Here is a 26,942-nt window from a genome sequence, read left to right as displayed (position 1 = left end):
CGGGGAGGGGGAGGCAGCGCCGCGGCCGCGCCGGGAACAGCAGCCGCTGCCGCCGCCGCCGCCGCCGCCACAGGAGGCCGGGGAGGCGGAGCCACAGGGGCCCCGCCGCCGCCGCGGCCTCCCCGCGGGCCGCCGCCACCTGCGCGCGGCCCCGCGCCCCGGCCGGGCCGGGCAGGGCAGGGCCGGGCCGCGGCCTCCCCGCGGGTGGCTCGGGAGCGCCGGGGGTCGCGGGAGCCGCCGGGGGTCGGGGCTCGGGGCGCGGCCGCACGCGGGGGAAGCTGCGGCGGAGGCGGGCCCGGCTCAGGGCTCGGCCCCCCCTGTCTCGCGCGGCTCCGGGCTGCGGTGCGTGGGGGGAGCGGGCGGGGGGCCTGGGGGCGCCGGGGGGAGCGGGCACCGGAGAGGGCCTGGGGACGGGGCCCGGCCCTGCCTGCGGCCCGCTGCGTTTCGTGGGCCCCGCGCGGGGGATGGGCCCTGCGTGGACTTGGGTTTTGTACGCTGGAAAGGGCAGGGAAGGGTGCGGATGAATAGGTAATGCTGGGCAGCCCAGAGCTAGGGCGGCGGAGGAAGCAAATTCATCGAGGTGTGGAAGAGTAGGTGGGAGACTGCAGAGAGGGCCTTGTAATGCGCGGTGTTAGCCGTGCAGGATTTAATTCGCAGCAGTGGGAAAACGGGGCAGGAGGATAGCCTGAAGGGAAATGCCCAGGACGTGCAAGATTGGGCTTCCTGAAGGGACTGAAAATGTACCCCAGCAGGCAGTGCTGCTCTGATTGCAAGTGGATAAGTGATCTATGAGTTTGTTTATTTTTCCAGTTTATAAAATGAGCAAATCACACCCAATTTGGGGGACAAACCCAGTCTGTCTGAGCTCCAGCTGGTCCCTTTTCAGCAACACAGGACTCTGCAGGGTGGGCAGGACAGGAAAATAATGTCCCGCATCTGAAGCCTTGCCTTAAGTAGTAAAAATCCAGAGCTAGAATGTGGAAAAATAATGGAGGCTGAAGATATTATTGAGAAGATCAGGTTCTGAAAACAGTTTGATAGTTTGCCTTCTAAATAGGACATTCTGACGACATCCTGTTGTTCCTCTCAATTCTCAAAAGCTGTTTAAAGAAAAATCATTTACAAGCATTTTCTTGATACTGACCTGGGCAAAAACATGAAAATCTACAAAACCCAGGTTACCGATAAAGAGGGAGATGGGATCTGGCTTAGGACAGAGGTCTATGCACAGATCTTTCATTTCTGAATGTCCTAAGCTTTGAATTCCGCACTGCAGCCTTTCCCTATCATTACCTCCCTGAACAATTGTTCTTTCCTAATGACTTCCATTCCAACCTCCTAAATCATATGCAGGTTTAAACTCATCCCTCTGTCCTTCCTCCACAAGTGATTCCCAATACAGGATGAACGAGTATGTCACAATGAGGAGATCGCTACAGATTGTTACCTGATTCTTCAGCCACAGACAGCGAGGTTGTAAGCAAGGACCAACTGAGCAAAAACAATTTCACTGTTTAGGAGCAAGTCCCTAAAGACAGTCAAGCTAATTCATCATAAGCATTAAAGTTATTTATTTTTTTTACATATGAAAATTTCTCAGTTTCAGATATTTTTCAGGCAGCTAAGTCTTCCAAAGTCATTGGCTTCTCCTGCTGTTTTAGGGGAGCAGAAATTGGCAAAAGGCATCTGCACAAATCCTTTGCTGTGGAGAGAGCAGTGTGGAAGAGGGGCAGGAATTTTTGTCATCAACTGGACGATGCATAGTCAGCTTATGAAGATGGAATGCCGCAATCAAGCAGTGCCATTTCTATATATTTATAGTTTAAGTGAACTTTTCGGGGTCCAGATACAAGGCAGACTTAAGTATCTTGTAATGTTTTGAAGAAAAAAAAAACACTTGTGAAAATATATCATACATTGTGTGAATATCTGCTTGAGGGTAGGAAGGCTCTGCAGGAGGATCTGGATAGGCTGCACCGATGGGCTGAGGTCAACTGTATGAAGTTCAACAAGGCCAAGTGCCTGGTCCTGCACCTGGGGCGCAATAACCCCAAGAAGAGCTACAGGCTGGGAGAGGAATGGCTGGAGAGCTGCCAGGCAGAGGAGGACCTGGGAGTGATGGTGGACAGTCGGCTGAATATGAGCCAGCAGAGTGCTCAGGTGGCCAAGAAGGCCAACGGCATCCTGGCTTGTATCAGAAACACTGTGACCAGCAGGTCTAGGGAGGTGATCGTCCCCCTGTACTCGGCTCTGGTGAGGCCGCACTTCGAGTACTGTGTTCAGTTCTGGGCCCCTCGCTACAAGAAGGACATCGAGGTGCTTGAGCGGGTCCAGAGAAGGGCGACGAAGCTGGTGAGGGGCCTGGAGAGCAAGTCCTATGAGGAGCGGCTGAAGGAGCTGGGCTTGTTCAGCCTAGAGAAGAGGAGGCTCAGGGGTGACCTTATCACTCTGTATAAGTATATTAAAGGAGGCTCTAGCGAGATGGGGGTTGGCCTGTTCTCCCATGTGCCTGGTGACAGGACGAGGGGGAATGGGCTAAAGTTGCACCAGGGGAGTTTTAGGTTAGATGTTAGGAAGAATTTCTTTACTGAAAGGGTTGTTAGACATTGGAACAGGCTGCCCAGGGAGGTGGTGGAGTCACCATCCCTGGAAGTCTTCAAAAGACGTTTAGATGTAGAACTTAGGGATATGGTTTAGTGGGGACTGTTAGTGTTAGGTCAGAGGTTGGACTCGATGATCTTGAGGTCTCTTCCAACCTAGAGATTCTGTGTGTGTGTGTGAATATAGCTATAAGTAAAAACAAATCTATTGAAAATTGATTCAGGTCCTCTTATTTAAGAGGGAATAAATTTTGTGTGTATAATCATCTCAAAATGCATTTTTGAAATAAATGGTAAGCATTTTGCATAGCCAGCCAGTGGTTGTAGCACTGCGATTTGATTGTTTTTGGACAGGAAATACAAATTTTATCAATTGCCAAGCCTAAGGTGAAGTCCAGATCTCAACATATGCTAACATTTTATCCCAACTACTTGAAGCATACTTCTGCAAAGTATTTCTGGCCTGTTTCCACTCCCTTCTGAAACTCTCTGCTGTTCACCTCTCCCCAGTACAAGACACAAAAGCTCCATCCTTTAAAGGAAAGGTTGGTCACCTTTTATATAACTGCTTGGCCATATCATCGCTGCCAGCATTTGGCTTAGCCTCTACCTCAGCAGTGATATCCAATCACTTATTTATCCAGCTGTTCCATAAATTCCTTCTGTTTTCATAAGAAATCCATTTTCGCACTGCATGCCCCATCTTTAACAGCCACATCCCTCTGCAGATGATTCCTGCCTCCTGCAGTTCTGATGGTAAATTCCATATGTGGAAGGTTCGGCAAACACCTGAGAAGGGTTACTGATATTAAAAAAAAAAAAATAAATAAGCTCACGAGTGGGGACATGATGAATACAGTCTATGTATCCATTGCTATCAGTTTTATTCTTGTCCTTCCTTTCTCACTCCTTCCTTTCATTTCCTACGCCCACTTATTGAATCTTGTCTAAATTTAGGCCTCTATCCTGTAAACTAATCCAGTCCCTCTTGGCCCTTATGCCCACACAAAGCACTGGGGAATTTGGTAAAGCTGCACCTGAGCAAGGGATTTTGTCCTCCAGGCCCAAGCTGTATATTAGTAGGCAAAGGAGATTCCCTGTTTTGTACTGGCTGGGTCAATAGGGCTGTCAGACAGGCTGCAGCCTCCCAGCATTCCCTCCACATTACTCATCGTAATGTAATGAGAGATGAAGTTAAAGAGGCGCTATCATCTTTAAAATGCCATTGAAGAAATGGGCTTCATTTCATGAAGCTGACCTGCTCCTGAGCCTCACCGAAATTAAAAATAAATCCAACTCAATCTGTTTATTTTTAAAACACTCACAAGCCAGTGTTTGGCTGCCTGAGTGCCAGGCCGAGCACCGAACCAGGCAGCCCCGTGTCTCTGCTGCCTGTCTGTCCTCCAGGTGAGATCCTGGCTGGGCTGGAGCCGGGGAGGCTTTGTCCTGCCCTGCTGCTGCCCCCTGCTCCAAAAGGCCACGTTGTCTTCAGCAGGCTTCAGGTGGCCACAGTGGCCACCCATGGCTTCAGATGGCCACCACAGGGTAAACTGTAGAGGGGAACACCACAGCAAACTGGGCTGAAGGAAAGGAGGATGCTGCCCCATGGCAGAATATCCTGGACCAGGAGCACTTGCGCCAGTCTGCTGATTTCCTCCCAGCTCCTCAGCTGCATCAGGACATCTTGCCTCCCACTTGGCTCTGTTTGCTGCCCTCACTTCAGCACAGACGTCCTCCTGTGGCCAGGCTCTACACTTCCAGCACCACTTATGGTGCCCCATAATGCGTGCAGGTGGCCATGTCTATAATTAAGGAGATTTATAGCTGTGTAATGACAGAAGGGCAATTACACCAGCACACACCCTTAATATAGATGCACTAAACCAGCAAAACTGGGGTTACCACTTGTGCGTATTCTGCCATGTTTCTGGATTAATATATATTAATGCAAATATGCCCCTGTGCCAGCAACATGCTTCCTCAGGATGTTGAGTTTGCACTCATGGGACCGTATGCACAGTTATACCATCCTATACCTCTTACAGTCATGAGTTAAAGTGTGCTGGAGGCTGCCTTCTCCACTCAGGCAGCTGCTTCTGGTCTCATGGTTTTGCTTCTTCCACGATCAGAGACACTTAGTACTACAGTGATAAAAGTAAGTGAAAATATTCTCGCTGTTGCCAGAAGCTCTCCATTCCCTTGTTCATGGTTCTTTCGGTGCTTTTCCACATTGCTGATACTGCGCTGCATCTAGAGAGTGAAAGGTGGATCCTCGGGCACCTTATTCAGGGAGTCAAAAGTCAAACGTTTTGAGACAAGACCTTCCAGCTGAAGCAGGCGATCAGCTGCTCTTGTGAACACCTTCAAGCTGAGTGTGGGGAAGAAAATCATGATGTTGCTGGAGCACATGAGACAGGAAGGCAATAGGCAGAAAAAGTCACTAAAGGTACAGAATTGGATGCAAAAACTCAGTAATTTATTTGGCTGCAATGCATGTATCTAACTGCAACAACTTGGTGCACAGCTAGTGGGATGGAGAGCATCTCATGTCTCTATGAATGTATTTTCCACATTTTCTAACCCTCAAAATCCTGCAATAACTCTGGACTTTTGTATTTTTTTCTTTCCACAAAGTGACAAAAGAGGCGTGTTCACATCTGAGCTGCTAGGTGGTGACCCAGTCTCTGTTTACCATCTTTGAAAAGTCAGATGATCCCTTTTTCAGTTCAGACACAGTAAACTGAAGTTAAGTGTTACCAGTGATATACATCCATAGTGAAATAAGCAATGGAAGGTACTCTACTGGTTCATAATTATATACTATAATTATAATTAATTATACTATAATTAATTAAATAAGGCTACCCATAAAAATTGTGTCTTACTCTGAGGAGAAGGCAGAAGGTGAAGCTGCAAAGTATCTGAAATTAGGTATATTTGCAACAGCCCTTTTTAAAGTGAATTCATTATTAGTGGAAGATAGGGACTGCCAGTAAGAAAACCGATGCTTCCCGTGCAGCTTGCATTGTTATGCTGAAGCGCCTTGACCCACAGAGGTTCTCAAAATGCTTGTAATGCCGTGTTTGAATAATCCATACAACTCCTTCTCTGTAAGGGAGATGAGGTGCTTAAGATCACCGTATTTACAAATGGGCAGGAAAAGATTAAGTGACTTGTTGTACACCGCAGGTCATACACCAGCTAACTCACTGTCAGAGCCAGAATGTGAGCTGTGAATATATTAAAGCAGAAATGAGTTACATGGTCTGGGTTTTGCTTATTTCTTTGTTACTTCCTTTGCTTTTAGAAAAAAAAAAAAAAAAAGAAAAAGAAAAAAAAAAAGATGGTTTCTTTGCTGTGGCCATCCATGTATCACATATGTAGTTATAAGGGCAGATCCTTCCAGCATGTGTCCCAATAGGCCATGCACTTGCAGCTTCATAATCCCTCTGCACATTGCTATTGTGGGACTGGACACATCCACAGAAAGGTGGCACAGAGTAGCGGGATGAAAATCAGGGGAATTCTTCTGTTGTGGCATAGCAACTGATCACCCTTTGTGCAGTCTTCCTAATTTTTAAGTCTCTTCACTTCTGGCATCAAAAGGCAAAGAGCATCTGCAGTGGTATTTGACCGCTTGTCCATTCATCTGTGGAGGAAAACAAAGTTGTTTCTGTGCCATCTTCCCTGGGGGCTCTTGAGGACAACAAGAAGATAAACATTCTGGTTAAGGTATCAGGCTGAGACTTATGAGAGGACACTTGAGTTCCTGGCTTCGTCACAGACCTCCTCTGTGACACCTCCTCTGCAAAGCACCAGGTGGCTGATCCAGAAGAACACAACACAGATTTAACCTGGGTCTTGCTAACATAGGAGTTGTGTATCCATAAATGTCAATTTGTTTGGTCAATTTAGTGGGAAAGGTCACAGACATGGGCAGGTACTGTCTGTGCTAAATAAGATGCTTCCTGATGTTCACTAGGTCTGCCAGGCATTAGTGCTCCTAAGCAAAGGTAACTTATTACGTTCAAGTGAAAATAAACATAAAATATAATATGAGAAATCAGAGTGCTTAAAGATTTAAACTATTTCTCCTTCCTGCAATCACCTCCCTTTGCCTGGCTGCACATCACATTCCCACTTGGATACTGAGTTTAGCTTTTGTATACCCAGAAGCAGCTGTCAGCCCACGCATAGGCACTGGGACCTACAGTGCCATATCTCCAGTGCCCTTTCCTTACCTCCTTACTCTGTCTTCCTCCTTAGAAGAAAAACCTACACCCACAAATTCTTTTTCTTCCTTCCTTCCTTCCTTCCTTCCTTCCTTCCTTCCTTCCTTCCTTCCTTCCTTCCTTCCTTCCTTCCTTCTGGAGGCCACATTAACCTCTATTCTGATACCAATTCTTCACCCTGGTCTTCACTTTATCCTGATGGGTTAAAAACTGTGAAAACAGGTCTGGGGCAGCATAAGCATAGGTGATGCTAGGACTACATTGAATGGTTATCATATTAGAATTATCTGTCATATAGTAAGGAGCAGCTCTGATTTCTTTCTATGTAGCATGTACAGTCTGGCAGAGTTCAGTACAAAGGTAGGAACTGATCCTGCAATTTGATCAGCCTGGGTAAACCCAATGAACTCAGTGGATGGATCAGATTCCAGTACTGAAGATTAATTTTGTAACCTGTCTAGTAATCAAACCTCAAAAAATCTCTCAGTGATTAAATAAAAAAGGTAACTGAGATCTGCATTGCCATTTTTACTTCAAATGAATGTTCTAGCATTGGTTGAATTAATCATTTGTTTTGAGTGGCAGAGAAAAGATCCTAGAGAGGGAATAAATAAGAACAAGTGAATCAAATAATAAAAAGGAATTTTTTAAATATAAACTTGGGAAGATACACCTTTTGCTTTGCAATGAACAAAACCAGGTCCTAGAAGATATGTCTGTTTCTATCACTCTCAAATGTGAGCCCTGATCCTGCAGGGAGCTCTGTGCAGACAGATCCAGGAAGCAATGTGGTCTTCTTCAGTGTCTTGAGATTTGATTTCAGGTCAGAAATTCCCAGTAAAATAGAAAAGTGTTTTTTCTCTACTTAGTTTTTGTGTGTATGTGAAAGGAGTATCAGAATTATGAAGCTTCGCTGTCCCTACAAAAAAAAAAAAAAAACTGCTGAAGTGAAAGCCCTCTGGTTTTTGATAAAGATATGACTGTTGAATTTTTCCCAAATAAGGCTGTCTCCAAAGTATTATTAGGAATTTGAGTTCAGCAGGAGGAAGAAAAAGTTTGATTAGAGACCCTTGGCCTCTGATTGTTCAGATTTCAGACCCTATTATCATAGCCATCATTCTGGTTTCCCTATGCTCTGTGCCAGCTAGCAAAGCTGGAGAGGTCAAAGTGCAAGCAAGCCAAAAACCCAGGACAGAATAAAAAAGGTATCTTTGCTCTTTCTTCATAAATCAATAACAAATAAATGAGATGTGGGATTTTTTCCTCCCCTTTAAGACAATTTTCAGAGGGCTATTTAAACAGCAATGATCACTCCAGATATTTGAGTAGAGACTGAGAATTAATTGCTGGAAAACTGCCGCTATATGTGGGGTCTGTGGAGGAGGAGTTCCTCACACCAGCAATGCCAGAATTGTGCTATGTTGCAGCGGGGAGGAAGACACCAATTAGACTAATAGAAAGAGCAGGGCTGGGAGCATAGAGATAAACATCTGGAAGGTTCCCTCGGGCGATTCCATTTGAAGACTTAAAAATAGGAAGGATGAACTTAACTGCAATCCCGAAATGGAACTGAAACTGGGAGATTTGTTTGCAGGTGGAATCACATAATTGTAGTTCGTCCTATTATCAGCAATAGTTTACATTTAGGGGAGTTTGGGAAGCTGGGCTTTTAAAGAACATGGACTGAGAACTGACAACAGGCCGTGGGAGGCAAGATGAGAGCATGGATTAACATTTCCACAGTGGTGAAGTCAAAGCCAAATGTGGCATCCAACTACCTTTATTTGTTCTCAATATTTAGCAATGAATATTAATTATATTTAAAGCAAGCTGTTTTGTTATTCGAATATGAGCATTAAGCATTAGTTGGTGCTAACATCACAGCTTAAAGCAGCTGGTGCTAACATTGCAGCTTAAAGCAGTCTGTCATTCTTTCGGAATGCCTTGCTTTCTGGGCAGCCCATCCCATCTCCAGTGTCCTGATAGCGAGGGATGCTTTCACTAAAAGTAAATTGTGGCTAAGGTTATTGTTGTCGTTGTTTTTTAGCAAGATTAAAGCATTTAATTTCTTTGAGAAAGTTTAGGGAAAATGTTCTTTTGGGCTGTTTTGGATATGTTGCATTTGAAATAAACCTGGTGCGTGGTGTGTTAGTGGTAGGGTTTGGGGAGAAAAGAGAGTTAAAAGTTTAATTTTTTAGATATGCTATGCTTAGAAATCCTTAAGTTGATAATTTATAAAGATAGCCTGTGGTCAGACTTCTTGGTCTGAGATCCTTAGTATAAGATATTTTTCAATAACCTTTTTGCTTGATCCTTGATGTCTGCAGTTGCTGCATTAAGCAAAAGGCAGGATTCCTATGTTCATCATTTACCTTTTCCACCAAACATATGTTTATTTATATTACATACATATCTTATATAACCCCCTCCCCCCCATTATTTCTTCCTGATTGAACCTGGCAAAGGAGGTCCTTGCAGAATCACCAGTACTCTGCCAATGTTGAAGGCTGTTGCCTTAAGTGATGTGATGCCTGTAGGAACCTGTTTTGACACAATTTGCCTGGCTTCTCTGGAGGCTACTTCAGTGTTTTGGCAAACTGCAGTTATTGGTACTCATTTTACTTTTTGCCTCAATCCTCAAGGTGCCTTGATAAATTTAAGAAGCTTTTCTTTAATATATTTTTAAGCAGTATCTTCTACAAAAGCATTAATTTGGTGCTCCATGGGCTAGCTTTTTCGTATTTCCATCCATAGGCCCAATAAACTATCACCATCAAATTGGAAGATTCTGCCAAATGTTAGCTCACTGACTCATCCGAGTGTTCCTTTCATGGCAGAGAAAAGGAATTATTTTTTATTAACAGGATTTCATGCTTTTGAATAGCTTCAAGGAGATCAGACCCAGAGGTCCTTCACAGCAGAAGCTGAAGGAGCAAAAGCCATTTTCCAACACAGATCAAGTCCCAAGAGGTTGGAATATTTAACTCACCTTGTCAGAAGCTTTCTAACAAAGGCAAGTCTTCTAACTCTGGCCTCAGATCAGAACAAGTGGGAGATTTTGAATGCTCTTAGCTGGTTTTCAAATCTGGAAAGACCTACAGCTGCAAATAAAGGACTGCCACTTTTATTTGATGATTCTTTGGCAATTCAGTCCATCAGAACCTAAAGCTTAAAGCACTAACCTTCCCCAATCCACATGGGAAGCAGTACAACCAAGTAGTCAGGCTTCTCAAAGTAAAAACGCCCAGTTTTACCTAAACTGAATTACTCCAGGGTAGACTCTTGAGACTTTTTATACATTCATATGGCAATGTGTATTTTTGAAACCTTCTACTAAGAGCTCTCTTCTAGGATCTTTATGGAGTCTGCTATCACTGACTTCATTGGAACCACTCACTTTGTGGTTTCTTATATACTTTCTTGGTGGCATCAAGTGAGATTCACACATCAAGCAGTTATCTTTTAGATGTTACATAGTAGAGTGCTGCAGAGGACTCATCTGAGAATCACTGCAAGGATGAGACTTGAGCTACTTTGCCATTTCTGCCCTGCATGTTCTAATAAAACATTATTATTATTGTTGTTGTTATTGTAAAAAACAGTTGTAAAGGCCTTGAGTGAACTAAAGTACTTGGAAGGTCCATCTACCTTACTGTCTCACTTGGTATCAACACAGCAAGCAGCTTTGCCACCAATACCTTGTCTAACTGCTAAGCTGCTCCAGTACATTTTGTTTTTATAACCTGTCTGGCCTGAAGTTTGAAATCATGTCAAACTGCATTTGATCTGAAGCAAAGCAGTCCCCACTGTGTTTCTCGGGGATATTTTCATCCAAGACAACTGCAAGTTAGCTACGTGGTACATGCTCCACACATTCACAAAACCACTATGATTTAGATTTAGTCTACAGAAAGAGATCCTATTTTAGTCATCCTGTGCTGTGGAAATTGTTTCCAAGATTACAGGAATCAAGCTGTTCAACACAGCAGAAACTTCATCTGTTGCAGGATAACATTACTTAACTCTGAGTTTTGCTTTAGTCTTGCATGCATCGTTCAGAGTTAGAAACGCTGTGCTGGAGTTTACTCCGAGTTGCCTCGCCTTTTCTTTCAAATATGACTGCCTTTATATACATTCCTTTCCCCTATGAATTCCACCTTTACATGGCTTTTCTTATTGTTGTGCCTTCTTTTTTCTCACCTCCTGACACTCCAGGGGTAAGAATCCAGACAGATCTCTGCAAAGGGCCAGCCACTCACCAGAATTTACTGCTCTGAAGAGACTGTTCACCTCTGTCCTATTGTTGGAGAGTCTCTGATAAGATATTGATTTTGTAACTTCTGTATTGCTCTGTCAGACTTTCTTCCCCTTCCCATCCTCTTTTATGTTTTGCCCTACTTCACTGGTTTATCTCACTGGTAAAACATTAATGCCTGCTCATATCTGGAGCTGCACAGAGCAGCCGATCCAGATGTGGAGACCACCAGTTTGTGCTTGGCACAAGTACCAAGCCACCAGTATATGGGCCCAAACATCTCAGGATTTCAAAGAGTTGCATTTATCTCATTCTGAGAAGTCAAGAAGTAGGACTGAGAATCTTCAGTGAGATGAGAATCTGAATAATCTCTGCAAATGTGAAAATTACTGGTTAGTAACTTTTTTTAGGCATTTGCTTGATTACACAATCGATTCTTTTTGACATGTTGCTAATATAGTGTAAGATGCCATTAGGTATTTGCAGCATTAAAGCTTAACCAAAACCAGAGAACAAGTCAATAACTACCCATGCATAAGTCAATGCAGAGATGGATTATTCTACGAAATCTCGATTATCTACAGAAATAAAAGAAAACAACAACAACACGGTTCTGAGAATTTGTGTAAATGTAAGAGAAGTGAGAACATTTTTCAAAACCTTTAGGGAGAGTACGTTAAAAATGTGTTACAAGAGCTACTTATTAAATTGTGGACATATCTTTCAAGTAAAAGGGTAGAAGCCTGTCTCTTAAGCAGTTTAAAATATTAAGAATCAATTCTGCACTAGCAGATTGGACAGACTGAAGTACTGGTGACCCAGACACTTGCAACTGGAGGAAGGCAACAATGCCTGTAGCTAGCACAGCTGCAGCTCCAAGAGAATGAGTTGCGAGGCCTACAGCTCATGCACACCTATTCAGTGGGAATATTCCCATGCATAAATTTACACACACACATTTGCAGACCTGCAAACCTAATGTGACTGATGTCTTCCTCTCTGTATGCTATAATTTGAAAGCTGAATACAGTTTATAATAAAGGGAGTGCTATTTAAACACAAAGGTGACTTGATGTTTAAATAGGTTACATTTTGAGGATGCTTTCAACCTGTTACTGGTCAGTTCTCTATACAATAGCTAGGCACTAGTTTCAAGGAAGTTGGAAACTTTCCAGTCCACCATCCTCATTTCCCATGTTTCTGAAGAGAAATTCATAACAAGGTCACACAGTCCCAGAAACATTATACTGAAAGGGTCACTGCATTTAAAGTGGTCACTACTGTTAGTCACCATTCCTATCCTTTTGCTGGGTGTCACTGCCCTCAAAGCAAGGACAGCTCACCCACCCGTGAATTAGCCCTCGGACTACTGCAGTTCTGTATTAAGGCCAGCCCAGGATTGAGTTATTTTCCTTTAGGGTACTGGGCTGACCACAGTGGCAATCCAGGACCAGGTTCCCCAGATAATCAGAAGTCTGTGCCTTGGAAAGGAGTAAGGCCACGGGCTGGAGGCAGTGAAACCTCTGGCTTAATCTGCTGCACCAAGTGTGTTGGAGCTTCATTAAACATCAGGTAGTAGTAGTGATGGAGAGGGGCTGTACTACACGAGAGATACTAGAGGCCAGCATAATCTGGAATAGCATAATTTTACACTCCAGAGCTGAATTTTGGGGGGGTTGTGTAGAACTGGAAATATGGATAGGCTATTTTTGAACCTTGCTAAGCTAAAAGTTGAGGATTGGCTATTTAGAAATTAATGGGACATCCTAAATTGTCTTCAACCCCAGCAGACGAGACATAAAAGTAAAGGAATTATCTAATACACATGACAGAATGACAGCAGAGGAGGAGGAGCTGCAGGTGGAAAGACCCTAGCTGGTTTTTAAAGGATTGCAAGAAGTCAATCTTGCAATCTTTGCAAAAAATTTCTGCATTTTTTTCTGCAAAAAATTGCAGAAACAGCTGCAGACTGTGGGAGTCAGAGACTGAGTGGAGGGAGCTACAGCTGAGCGTGGTGGTGGAGGAGGTAGGAGTGGAAGCCCGGGCCTACCCACTGCCTGAGGGGAAGGGAATTTCCATGCGTAGGCAGAAGTCCTGGAGGGGAAGGATAAAATAGCAGAGTTGGGGGTTCCTGAGAGCAGGGAAGCCCACACATGTATCCAGATCCCTGTGACAGGGTGCAGCTCTGAAGAGAGACACACTTGTTTCATGTGGACGTCACTTTGCAGTTTGATGGTGCATGCCTAGCACAAGGTTTTCTGCCACCTGGTAGTTGGTGTGGTCTGAAGCACTGCAAGGAAAGTGCTATTTCACAGAGACATGTGCAAACACATGCTCCTTGTGCAATGCTTATGTTCCCACATTCACCCTCAGTTCTTTCTTTCGGGTTCATTACTTTTTCTTCCCCTTTATTTTGGGAGAAAAAACAAATCACCGTTTTTGCAAAAAGATTACACCACCATGTTATAATCATAAAGGAAGCCAGACCTTTTTGAAACTTAATTCTTCAAGAGCACTTTGAAAATTCCAACCAGAAAACATTTATGAGAAACTGGAGGAAGCAAGAGCTGGTTAAGAAGTCATTTCTGAAGATTTTAGAATTTGAGAAGACAAATAGCAATAACCTGCATGAATGAGAAAGGCCTATTGGTCCTTATTTTGTTGTTCTTCCTGTTCTTCTGGCTCCATCAGCTCTGTGCCAGTCCCTGCCTGCAGGAGCTTCCTCATTCTTTCCCTGTTATTTTTGAATCCACCTCTTTCAATTTCCCAAAGACAGAACGTAAAACTGATTGATCAATGAAATAATGAATCTCATGTTTCATAATGCCCAACAAACATTTCTAGAGCAGAATCAAGGATCATTGTGGAAACACCAGCCTGCACCAAAGGCAAGAAAGAGATGGCCAGACTCAGCAGCAGCAAAGCGTACAGAGCTCATTCTCCTTTCTTGAGAATTAAGTCTTTTTAAAAGTCTTTCTGTAGAAAATTTTATTTTCATTTGTTTTCCTAGATTGATGATGTATGATTCTTCCTGTGTTATTTATGGAGAGATTATTTGGCCACATGATTAACTAACACAACAACCAATTACATACTTATTGTACTAATTGAGAGTTTGTGTACAGAAAAATTACCATAGAAATTATACGAAATGAGCTCATCTCAGTGAAACAGAGGGAGACAGAGGAAGACCTGCTATTAGAGCAGGAAGAGCATAGACAATGTCTTTCCATCTCGATTTGTCATCTTGTTTTGCATTAGCAGATGCAATGATTCTCTTTCAAAAAACACATTTGGTGAAATGCAAGAAAATCTGTAGTTTATTAGATGCTCATGTATGGCATTTCTTAAATTAAACAATGACATGAATAAAGTCCTTGTGGTCTGTATTTGTTGCTAAATGCTTTTACTATGCAAAGGACACTGAATGGGGATGTTACAAATGGAAGGTGCATTTGTGTGATGTTTTGCAGTCAGCAGCCTGGTGTTGCCTTTTCTGTTTGGGACAGTTCCTTAACCCTTATGCTAGAAACACAAATGTTTAACTACTGCAGGAACAGTTCCCAAGAAATTATGTTTGTGAGACATCTATGGCATTCCTGTTGGGAAATGTGCATCTTACCTTAATGGTTTAATGGGGAAGCAGAAAAATAGGCTCAATTGGTGAAAGAAGCACAAAAGTATAAAAGCAACCTGAAGGTAATTTCACTTTGTTCTAGGGGAATCTTGTATCAGAAAAGCAAAATGGTTCTGCCATGCATCTGGAATTCAAAATTCACAATTTCAGACTACCGATCCCCAAACAATTTACTGCCAGGGTTATCTCTCTCTTAGAATGTTGCTGGTGAGCTGGAAGAAATGCCAGCTGTTTCAAGAACAAAGGGAATAGGGCAGTGAGGTAAAAAATTGAGGAGTTCTGCAATTTGTTTCCCACTCTAATAAAAAAAAAAAAAAAAAAAAAGAAAGGTAAGCACCAAAATAACAATTATAAATTTCTTTTTCTTGTTTTTCTTTTAAAACTAGTTCCTTAAACTTTATATTGTTGTATACCAAACAGGACCGTATATCAGTATAGGTACACTGTTAGTGTCAACAGGCTTAAGAGAAAGAAGGAAAGACAGTTGTTACCATCACCAAAAATATCAACACAGAACTAAGGTTAAAGGAAGACGCTCAAAAATGATAATGGGAAGCAAAAAATTACTAACCTCTTAACATTCTTGTCTTTCACAGAGAGTGCTGTCTGGAGTAAGCCCCCAAGCGTGAGCACACCTCAGCTCATCCACCAGCACCAGCTCGTCCTGCGGGGAGAGCATCGGCAGCAAATGGGTGAATGCAGGTCCCTCTCCTGGAGAGCTGTAAGGTAATCCAATAACAAAATTACCAAAATATCATCTTTAACGTGCTACAGGCCTTGCAAGCTAAATCCTCAACTGTCATAGAACTGAACAGTTCAATGAAGGCAATACATACACGTCAATTCAGTCCACTGGAGGTTGTTTATACAGAACAGCGTATGAATCTTGCCAATCTCAAGTGACACGACACTCCTGGAGAAGCACAAAGAAGTGGAAAATGATATGCCATAAACGCGTTTGTAGTAATCCGGCAGAGTCAGGTAACTTTCCACATAGCCTCAGTGGTGGCCATAAACCTGGCCTGCACTGCCAGTGAGCACCGAGCGCTGTCATGAAACACAGAGGTGGTCGTTGCTGGCCAACTCCTGGTCACTTGTCCATTCATTATATTTTGCATATCTCAAATGATCTGTTCACTAAGAGCTTTATAAGGGCAAGTTGTGCTTGGGCCGATGGAAACGCAGCCATCGGTGGTATTATTTTGGAGGTTTGAGGGCAGCTCAGTGGCTGGGGTGAAGCCGGTGCGCCCAGAAGGCCCCTCAGCCTCCTGCTGCCCACAGTGCCCGCTGTGAGGTGCTGGAGAACGGCCCTGGCCCTGCCTCCCTGATCCCACAGGTACTGTGGCTGGGCAGCGTGTTGCTGTCTGGTGTGTATAGCAGATGAGATGATTCCTGAGCTGGACAGGCCGCATTACTTTTGACTGCCTGTGTCAAGGCTAAAATGTGCCCACCTGCTTTCAGTGGTGAGGAGGTACCCTGGCACTGGCCTATGGCACTCTTGTGTGTAGGGCTGGGCTGAGCCCCATATGGTGCCAGCCAGGTGAGGAGGGAAGCCCACCCTTCCTGCCGCTTCCCGCCTTTCTCCCCTGAGGAAAATTCACTCACTATTCACAGGAGAGGCAAGATCAGCCCTCAAACCAGTGAATCTGCGGTGCTTCTAAGGGTTTGGGGGACAAGTTTCCCCCCAAAACCTCGTTCTGCGATGTGTATGTGCACACATATACATTCGTGGTACGCACTAACTCACAGCCAGCCCCGATTAACCCATTTGAGGGGCTCTGCATGATCAACACAGCCATGGGTACTCCTCACACCTCTGCCCAACCCTGGAGCCTGCTTCTCACACTGCCCCAAAAAGTCCTGTCTGTATGTCATTCCCCAGCCAAAACTCCAGGGTATTCAACTCAGTTCCCTGTGGAGATAAGGCACACATGTGCCTCTGTTGCCAGGTTCAGTCAAATTTGACAGTAAGGCCCCAAAGATTTTTTTTTTCTAAATTTTGCTTGAGTGCAGCCATCTCTTCCTTTACCATCTTACTTAGCCCTAATTGACTCTATTTTAACACCATTCTTGCCTGTCTTCCCTTATTTCTCAATGGGTTGCCATGCTGCAGAGAGCAAAGGGAGCAGCCTCCTCCATGCATTCCCTGTTCCTCCCTTGGGGATGACTCCCTTCCCAAACTGCTGGCAGATTGAGACGTCTGGCATCCAGAGGAGGGGGAAAAGCCACTTGCTCTCGCAGTCCCAATGCCACTTTTTGCCTCCTCTTTCAAAGCAGGTTGGCCGAGCTCGCTGGCTGCAAGCACACAGTCAATTAGCTGTTGTATGGCTGCGTTCAGATGTAAAGAGCTGGGGACTATCAGTTCAGGATGCCACAGTGAATTTTGTTACTGTGCTGGCATAGAGAGGCACCTATGTGCTTTTACACTCAAACTCTGGCTCACATGAGGGAGGTTAAACTTCTGAAAAACTTTATTATATACTTTTTTTTTTTTTCTTATTCTACAGGCTGCAACATAGTGAATTAAACTTCTAGAAAAATTGGCTGTGAACTTTTTTTTGCAATGTTCAATGGTTCGACTCAGCAAAACAATCAAAGGGCAAGGCAGAGGCATGCCTTTTCATTGCCTGCTATAAACCATCAAACTCAGACTTTGCACCACGTAGAAGTCTGTGTTATAAACAAGCTCAGCTGCTATCATATTACCATCCTGAGGCTGATTTATATAAACTGCCTTTGGAGATCTGATTAGGCTCAAAAAAACCCATACAGCACATAGGCAGACCAAATTGCTGGAAGTAAATTTTCAGTAACACCACTAATTATTTAGGTATCTACTATTGGGAAATCTCTGGTTCAGGAAAGTTGCATGCACTTTCTGGAAAGCTTTAGGAGGCAAATAATCAATAGACTTTTTTTTTTTTTTTTTTTTTTTTTTTTTCCTTTGGAGAGGTTGTATCTCTATTCTGTACATGCTGTATATTCAGGAGCAGTAAGTTCAGTTCTTTAAATTGCTGGAGGGACAAATAAATATATTGTAATGTTAAGGTAGTGTACAAGAGGGGTCTTTTTAATTTATGCCATGGAAGGAATATGTATAGCTGGTGAAATTCAAAGGATTTTCAGGAATACTTGCAGGGGTCATGATCAGGACTACTATAAATGAATATCCACTCTTCATCTTCAACATAAAAAGAGTTTCTATCAAAGCATAGAATAAAAAGAGCACTGTTTCTTCTACTCAACATGATATATATATATGTCCGTGATATAACTCCACCTCACAAAGATTTTGGGGGCAAAGACTCCCTCCTTATTTATGTGGAGATCCAGACATATCTATGGCTGAGAATATATTAACTCATACTTGTTCAAATGGCAGTGCAAAAATCAAAGAGACTTAGCTGCTTAAAAAATGCTGAAAGCTGCCCAAAATTAAGTTCCAAAAGGTGCTGCTTCGTGCATTGGTTCTAGCCCAGTGTTACTCAAAAAGTAGTACAAATGTGCTAACCTTTATCAGTCAGAAGTCTCTGCTGTCCTGGATTCCCATGCAATTGAAAGCAGAGCCATCTGCAACAATGGGAGCTTTATTTATCCCGCACAATTGCTGCCAAAGCAGTCCTGGGACTTCCATGAGACTGCTATGAATATGTTTGGAGTGGGATGAATCTGGCAAAGCGCTGCTAAACTGCTGTGTCACCAGTCTCAGGTCTGCCGGCTGGCTGCACTGACGGGCAGTTTTTGTGCAGGGTTATTAAGGAAATTTTAAAGCTTTTAGGAGACTGAAATAGCAGTCAGTATTCAGTCTGCCTGCCCTGGTAGAGACTCATGATTGCTCTACCCTCTAGAGGCAGTGGAGAGGATGTAATTGCTGCTGCTAGGACAGTTGATGAAGATTTAAGGTAGGGACTATGGTTTGCGCCCAGCCCTGCATCCTGCACATACGACTCCCACTGAGGCCGCCGGGAATTTTGAGAAGTAAGGAATGAAGAGATGAGGAAAGAGTAAAAATGTGAAGCATTTTGTATAGTCTTTCTGCTGACTCCCTGGACCTCATTATGAGATTGTACATTCTTTTCATTATTCAAAGTGACAGCAGGTGTGTACCCGAGGAACAAGAATTTAAGTCTTTGTTTTTGTCAGGGACATTCAGCACTTTCAAATATGCTGCAGAGCATTTATCTGCTGCAGCATGGGAGAAATCTGTGGCCTCCTGAGTGTCCTACTGAACTGGTCATAATCTTGTTAGCCTCTCTAATACGACTTACTTCTTCCCTGGACTAAGAGTCACCCTGTTCTCATAGGAGACGATGATGAAACTAAATCTGCTCTCCAGCCTGTAGGACTCCCTAAAGAAGAGTGATTTGCTGGCAAGTCAGGACTTGGTAGTAGCGGCAGCTGTACTGATAAGTTCACACAGAATAAGCTCCACAGTTCAGAAGCCTTCTTGCAGGACGTTATTACCAGGCTTAGGTAGCAGTGAGAATTTAGGAGCATCAAACTGATAACCTACCTAGAAAGCTCAACTGATTGCATCCCAGAAGATGGAGCCATTAAAGCAGAAGGACTCAAGCACTCTACATCCTAAGACATCTTGGCATCTTCAGTCATACAATATTTAATTGCCTCACAGCTGGGAAAAGCTCTGGGTCATTCTTACAAGGGGTATATCCAAATATTCACTGAAAATAAAGTATCAGTGTGAATTTTATGGAGACTAATACAATTCCTCTTTTGTGAATGTGCCTTTTTGTTTATGTACCCTTCCTGGCTCCTCAGTAAATGGACTCTCTAGACCTGAGGCTGAATCAAAGTTCAGACGAGGACAGGACTGCTTTTGGTGACCACAACTTAAAGAAATAGGGGACAACAAAACAGAGTGGAAGTTATTCTCTGAGGTGATTCTGTCATTTTTTTAATGGGTTGAAAAGACAGAATCAAGAAACAAATAAAAGATAAAAAGAAATTTTATATTAACTGTAAACTTAGTTACTTGAACTCTTGCCAGAGTGAAGATGAGAACCTTTTAAACAGCCAGATTCCATGCATGAGTGCTTCTGCTCATGGACAAACATAAATGATTGCTCATGAAACAACCACTCAGCTCTATGGTTAGAATTTGGATAATTAAGGATTGTGAGGGCATATTTCTTAGCATATAACCCTCTGTCTGAGAAAAGCACATAGAAACTTTGGTATGACAGAGCAAATGTGAAAGGCAGGTGCATGCCAAGCTTGAGAACTTGGGAAAAAACAAAACAAGAACAAGAACAACAACAACAAAAAACAACAGCATGTATTCTACTACCAGCATTAAATTTGTGCTTGTTTTTAAAGATGCATATTGAAGTGAGGGTTGTTGGTGAATATTTCCTATCAGGAGTAAGTCTAGGCTACTTATCGGGATTGGCTTGCAGAGGCCAGACAGAGCAGTGAGGGGGAGCTTACACCAAAGGATTCTTATGCCAGATTTTGAACATTTCAACTTGGCTTTGAAGATACAACCTTGTCCTGATGTGCAGTTGCAGTATCCCAAGATAGGGTCCCCCATGTGAGGCAATTGGTGTGGGTTTCCCCAGGTGGTCTCCATCATTAACTGCACCACACTCCAAAGGCAGAGTTGATCACAAGTAAAGTGATGGATATAAAGGCAAACTTTGAGATGCACTGCCCAGGCAAAAGGAATTTGTAATTGATCCAGAATTAGAGCCCAGTGTGAAGCCCAGAGCATTGCTGTGACAAACCCCTAACATGCTAACTGTGACAAACTTCTAAGCAATGTGTGTAGATATAGCCAAAGTTTGTGTGCAACATTTGGCTGTTATTTCTACCTTGAGACACATTGCAGATATTCAGGAAGGACTGTATCACAGCTTGTAAGACCATATATGTAAGGTAGGCAGTGCATGCAAGGTCAAGGATGTAAGAGGAGCATTCTCCCTAGTTACCAGATGCCTGGGAGAGTCTGTGTCATCCTGACACCAAGAGCAACAAACCCCAGTGTCATAAGTCAAAGGAAAGCAAAACCTGTAGATTGACAGTGTCTCAGAGATGTTTAGCAGTTCCCTAAACATTAATTTCTCCCTAGCATCATCACCTTGGTTTGCTTAAGGTTGTTTGCTTTTCATTTTGGTTTAAACCTCCATTACTTCTGGCATAGCGTCAAAATGTGAGGCCCTTAGACAACAGCTTGTTCACCTTCTGCCTCTAATCCCAAATCCCAAAGTGTAAGACATCTTTTGGGGGGAAGATAAAAATGTACTGCTATGCTTTATGAAGAGACTATAAGGTTCAATCAGGCTCTAGTGAAAAGATAAGATGCAAACCTCAGCAGTAAATAAGGGTTAAAGTGCTCACAGGAGGTGATGGGAATGGTCTACAGCGACAAGCTCAACATTCATCTCCTCTTGCTTTGTTTTAGCCATGTTGCTCTCTAAACATGTATAGTAGTTTGTGTCCTAAGAAGTTTACACTTCTACAGTTCTACAACTATTACAGGCAATTATAATACAATGCTTAAATATTAGGACAGTCGTTTTACAGTAATAACATTGATAGGTGTTGGAAGGCTTTTAGTGGAGAAATGGATATTTGGAGTGCAGCTTTATGAAAGATAAGAGGTCGCCAGTGATAAAGCAGAAGTATCAGTATTAGTGTACAAAATGATATAAAAATTTCTGTTAGTGTGAAAAGTAATAAAATAATTGTCATTGAGCAAAGTAACACAAGGACCAATGCAAAATATTTTTTCAGTTCTCCCAGATTCAGAAGTATCAGATAAGTAATTTTAATTCCTTCATTATGAATAAAATGGCATAGTCTGCATCCCCTCTCTTAAAAAGATAGACTAGTATTTTTTCTCATAATGTTTTGGAAGTGTAAGCATCCTGATCTCTGACTGACATGAAGTGTCCCCAAATAAAGTTACAGTAATGTCACTGGATATTACCTCAAGAGCAGGCAGGAATAGGAACAAAAGTTCAATTTAAGCTGAGTTGACAGAGATGGATGTGGAGCTGTGTCTGAGGAGTACTCAAGGCCAGAGCAATGCACAGTTTCCAGGCTTTATTTGAGTTCTTTCTGCTGGTTATAATTGCTAGTAATACATTGATATGGTCGAATAGCATAAAGTATCAAATGAAAATAGTCTTTCAGGTAAAATTTGCTACCAATCTTGTTACAAGTGAGGTGAAAAGCTTTAAAGAAACGTTTACTCAACGAATTGAAGCTGTCTATTTTCTGCCCAGAATTTTCTTTTTAAGAAACTTTGCCAAAACTCCTGATTTTTTAAATAATATTCCTTATTTTAATAAAGAGCATAAGCCAGAATTTCAGGCTCTGATACAGCAGGATTTCTTCTTTAAGTGTGCACCATGTCTACCCAGCAGCCACACATGGATGTGGTCTTCCAGTGCCAGCCCCTACTCTGAATCTCCCATCCTATTCTGAATATGATGGTGTACAAAGCCTTAAATCATGCTGCCAGGGACAACAATGTGACATAAGCATCATGACTCACTCTTGTGATCTGTTAAAGAAGGACATAAATATTACACAGATTGTCTCAATTCTAAAATACAAAAGTTGTGAGTTTTTAGGGTTTCTGAATTCAGTGCAAGGCAGAGCCATAGGCAAACTGCATCATATTTCTGTGAACTGGCAGTTCCACTTCTTTTATGGTAGGTATTTTTCATTCCTTTGACCAAAACTGGGGAAAGTAGTCTTTCCATTCACCTCCTATTCTGCCTCCCACAAAAAAAAAAAAAAAAAAAAAAAAAAAAAAAAAGTTTGAGTAGAACTTTTGTGATGCTGCCAAAAACTGATATAGCACATAAAATACAGCACTATCACACAATACAAATCAGTCATAAGGCATCTCATTCCTGGTGCATACATGCTGTGCAATGGTGAAGTGATTGCACTCCTCAGCTTCCAGAGGTTACACAGGTTACAAACCAGGTGGTGGGCTGCTATCTGCCATCCTTGCAGAAAGTACAAGTAGTCATGGGAGTGAGGTGTTATTCAAAGTGAATATGAATGAGTAAACAGTTCTGATCTAGTGTGTGCATTTTTAAGAATGAAACCTTCTGCAGGTGAGTTCCTCCTGACTGTGTGCTCCCTGGAAGCTGAGACATGCTCCAGAGGTGACTACCGGGAATAGAAGTGGAGGACTCAGATTAGATTTCAGTCAAACATCAACAGCTAGGAGACAATGGAGATCTTTATTTCCTACCAGCAACACTGCATTTGGGCCAGAACACAGCACTGGACTCAAATTCCTGTGGGATTTTCTGGAGAGCTTCAGCCTCCCAACCTCTTTTGCTGTTATGCATAAAACAAATAACATTTTTATTTGTGGTACATATCAACTTGCTTAGAACAATACAAGAAAAGAAAACACATCCCCGCTTCCTTTTTTTGGTAAGTTTTCAGAGCAGTATGGTCTAATAGTTCATCCAAAAAAATACAAAGGAATGTGACACTCACTCCCTTGGCGGCAGGATGGAAAGCTGATTTAACTGGGAAAGGCAACTCTTGACAACAGAGAAGTTCCTTTCCTGGGCAGTACCAAACATAGAGGTTCACATCCTTGGCTGTTACAAAGGAGATTTATACTCTACCAGAAACCATCCCTATCTTTTCCAGGTTGACTCCAATAGGGAAGATGAAAGGCAAAAACGTTAAGGAGGAACCAAGATACTAAAAAGGTTAGTATTTATAGCACTGACCTGTAACAGATTCAGACAGATAAACTCCTGCCATCAAATGGCTTGGTTATCTGAAGGGCCTATATGCCGACGGAAGGCCACTGGCATCAGACACCGGAATTGTTTGTGAGCGGGAGGCACAGCTTGTGATCTTGGGAGCCAAGCGCACCCAGGGCACTCATAAACCACCATGCATACCTGACTTCTCTGTCAGACCAATACATGGTGACTCCTCAGATCAAAGGTAAGGCCCCGCTCCTCATTTGCAGAAAATAAAACTAGTTGCACGTGGTCTATCAGGAAAGATACAGTTGGAAGCACTGGCGATAATAGATAACAGTGCTGTGTGCTGGGCATTAAGCATAAACCAGGGATCCTGGCATGCTGCCACCACCAACTGCCACACCATAAAGGTGCGATAGTGCTGGCTATGGCAGTGAGCCCTCTGAGCAGCACTGCTGGCACCAGTACCCTTAATGGCAGATGTGCGGCTAAACAGCTTATGTGATATCAGTCTCCTCCTCTCCTCTCCTCTCCTCTCCTCTCCTCTCCTCTCCTCTCCTCTCCTCTCCTCTCCTCTCCTCTCCTCTCCTCTCCTCTCCTCTCCTCTCCTCTCCTCTCCTCTCCTCTCCTCTCCTCTCCTCTCCTCTCCTCTCCTCTCCTCTCCTCTCCTCTCCTCTCCTCTCCTCTCCTCTCCTCTCCTCTCCTCTCCTCTCCTCTCCTCTCCTCTCCTCTCCTCTCCTCTCCTCTCCTCTCCTTTCCTCTCCTCTCCTCTCCTCTCCTCTCCCTCTCCTCTCCCTCTCCTCTCCCTCTCCTCTCCCTCTCCTCTCCTTTGTCATGGATGAAGCAGAGTGTGGTGGTCTTCAGGCCAGGAATCCTTATCCTCATTTACCTCTTCCTCACAAGGTAAAGAACTGACTTTCATCTGATGACTTAAGAATTAATTTACTATACTTTGATTGCCTAAGATTTTATATTTTGTCTATTGATATCCTCACAAAGGAGAAGTAAATACAGGTAGATGACAAGGGAAAGCAGCTTGAACCAAGCAGAAAGCCTTAGTGATAGCAATTTTATCACTCCTATTTCAGAAGATGCTTGAATATTGCAGAAAATGGTAGAAGGGAAGTGAGAAGACACAAAAAGGCACTGCAGCTTTATGGATGAACTGCAAACCACAACATCAGGACAGTTCTATCCCAAAAAAGAAAACCCCGTCCCTTAACTGTTCTATGTTGCACTCAGTGCGACTGGCCTGTGTTGCGATGTTTCACACTGATGATGGTGGCTAAATTTTACCTCTGGTCAGAATAAAGCACACCCCAGCAGCACAGCACAGTTCATTTTCCTGTCCGTGTGTGCACAGCATGCACTCTATGTAATGAAGGATAATTATGTCAGTACATAATTATAGATAAAAAAGCAGTGAGTGCAATGCCAGAGATGAGATCAGTATGGCAATCCTGAAGAGATATACATCCACCTGGCATATGGTTTAAGGTCAGGCCTGGGACTAGGGTCAAGAAGCTATTCTTTCACCAAACTGTTGCATGACCATGAGGAGGGCATTTCACTTTTTTTTTTTTCCCCCATTTCCCATGTGATGCAAATTAAGGCGATTTTTCAGATGAATATAATTTCTCTGCGGAGGACCTATGAAAAACTCAGGCAATGTTTGAATCATTTAAATGTTCTTTCCCAAATATCCTCTATCAAAGTTTACAGAGCTGCACAAAGGCTGGGAGACTTACAGGAGTTTAAAGGGAGTATTTATAAATCAACTAAGCACTGATTGATAGACAATATACAGATATTCAGAGTCTATAACTCCAAAGACAAAGCAGATTTGTAGAGGAAAACATAATCAGAACAGGTCTACTGGAACTTTGAGAGAAAAAGTAAAACGTTTTACAGTTTTTCTTTTGTTGGGATATATGGGTTTTCATATTGGAATGAACACTTACTACCTAATAGATTTAGACTATGACCATATAAAACATTTAAAGGTAAGAAACAGTCCTTACTTGATGAGAGGTTGCCTTGTTCCACATATTACTGAAGGCTAGACAGGAGCATTAAATCATTTATTAGACCAAATATATATATTTTTTTGCATCTGAAAAGGCGTTAAATTTTGAGCTGATGTCCCCCTACTGTTAACAATTGGCTCCTTGTTTCTCTTTTTGAAATTGCTTGGCTTTACCATTAAACTGTTTGCTAATACACATTTTTCCTATGTCTCTTTCTGTGATCTATGGTTTTGAGACCTCATCCAGTCCTTTAAAACCAGTGGAAAATCCTTATTAAAAACAATTTTCTGTCTGCTCAGACCATTTATTTATGAATGAACAAACAAAAAATACCTCACAGAAGCAAAAAGCTTACCCCAAATAGGTTCAGATACCTGTAAACATATGGGACTGCTACATGGCTATCCATTCACAGATAGGGTAAAGCACATGTTCCATCCTTCTTCCCTCCTGCTTTCTCACCAGGAGACGAGGAGATCACAGATCTAGAGGCAGCCAGGAGCAGGTTGCCCAAGGAGGTGGTGTTTAAACACCCTGGGGGTGTTTAAAGAAAGGTTGGACATGGTTCTTTGGGACATGGTTTAGTGGGTGATATTGGTGGCAGGGGGACAGTCGGACCAGATGGTCTTGGAGGTTTTTTCCAGCCTTAATGACTGTATGATCAAAAGGAGGGCTACAGAGGAACACGTTCACAACTGCACGATGTGCACAGAACTGCACTAACTTTCAAGGGAGCCGGCTGAGACAAGTCAGCCCAGCCACACAGCTGAACATGGAAAAAACAGGGGCATTGTTAAAAACCATTCCTTTGTATGAAATTCCTTTGTGTTTACTTCTCCGAAACACTTTTTAAAGGCCATTCATATAATGCTGGAACAAGAATAGGAAATGCCTTGCCTCAGACTTCCTGTTGTCAAAGCAAAAAATAATCCAATATCCTTCTGCCTGCGAGCTGGTGTGGGCCCAAAATGCACTTTGCTGTGGCACAGGGGCCTCCAGACAGGCTCCTGGAGCAGGACCATGGTACTGGTGTGGCACAGCTGGGAACACACCCTCTGCAATGGGCACCACGCCTGCTCTTCCGGGTCATCTTTTATTTTTAATTCACACAGTCAGAGGAATGGAGAGAGGAAGAGGCGGGTGTTACACTGAGTTGAAGTCCAAAGAGCATTGTTTTCTCATTATGACCATTGTTTTGCCATCATGGATAATTATAATCTGACATCTCAAATCTTTTAAATCTTTTTTTTTTTTTTTTTTAACTGCACCAAGGCACTGAAGCCAGAGACTCCTTGGTGACAACCCAGGAGATGTTTGTTGTTCTTCCTGACTGTGTATGTTATTTTATGGGGATTCTAGGGTATTGCTGTGGACACGCCAGATATTAAAACTTCATTATACTCGTGTTTGCAAAACAGATCTCAGTCACTCTCCATCTTAGACAATTACCCTGGCAGGCAGATTCTGGAGAAATAACAGC

The 26,942-nt window shown here is 43.0% G+C and overlaps 3 long non-coding RNA genes across 4 annotated transcripts in view; 2 read left to right on the top strand and 1 right to left on the bottom strand.

Annotated features, from left to right (window-relative positions):
* LOC139998779 (uncharacterized) lies at positions 1-2,917 on the top strand. The gene is made up of 2 exons (XR_011803700.1): positions 1-342; positions 1,662-2,917. It is a non-coding gene; the product is annotated as an uncharacterized lncRNA (long non-coding RNA).
* The window catches only part of LOC106014823 (uncharacterized), a 36,716-nt gene that overhangs the window by 189 nt on the left and 9,585 nt on the right, over positions 1-26,942 (top strand). The window contains exons 2-3 of one of the 2 annotated variants that reach the window (XR_003500702.3): positions 15,321-15,450; positions 23,371-23,432. This is a non-coding gene — a long non-coding RNA (uncharacterized lncRNA). The remainder of the gene's footprint in view (positions 1-15,320; positions 15,451-23,370; positions 23,433-26,942) is intronic. The other variant, XR_003500701.3, reaches the window with a different exon arrangement.
* Positions 5,485-26,942, bottom strand: part of LOC139998780 (uncharacterized) — a 34,648-nt gene continuing 13,190 nt past the window's right edge. The window contains exons 2-3 of the long non-coding RNA XR_011803701.1: positions 15,296-15,443; positions 5,485-6,249 (exon numbers count right to left, since the gene is read on the bottom strand). This is a non-coding gene — a long non-coding RNA (uncharacterized lncRNA). The remainder of the gene's footprint in view (positions 6,250-15,295; positions 15,444-26,942) is intronic.

The sequence above is a fragment of the Anas platyrhynchos genome, chromosome 15 (genome assembly GCF_047663525.1).
Source record: "Anas platyrhynchos isolate ZD024472 breed Pekin duck chromosome 15, IASCAAS_PekinDuck_T2T, whole genome shotgun sequence".
In the NCBI taxonomy this organism is placed as follows: Eukaryota; Metazoa; Chordata; class Aves; order Anseriformes; family Anatidae; genus Anas; species Anas platyrhynchos.
The sequence above is the reverse complement of the archived record's forward strand: the minus strand, read 5'-3'. Positions and strand labels throughout refer to the sequence as shown.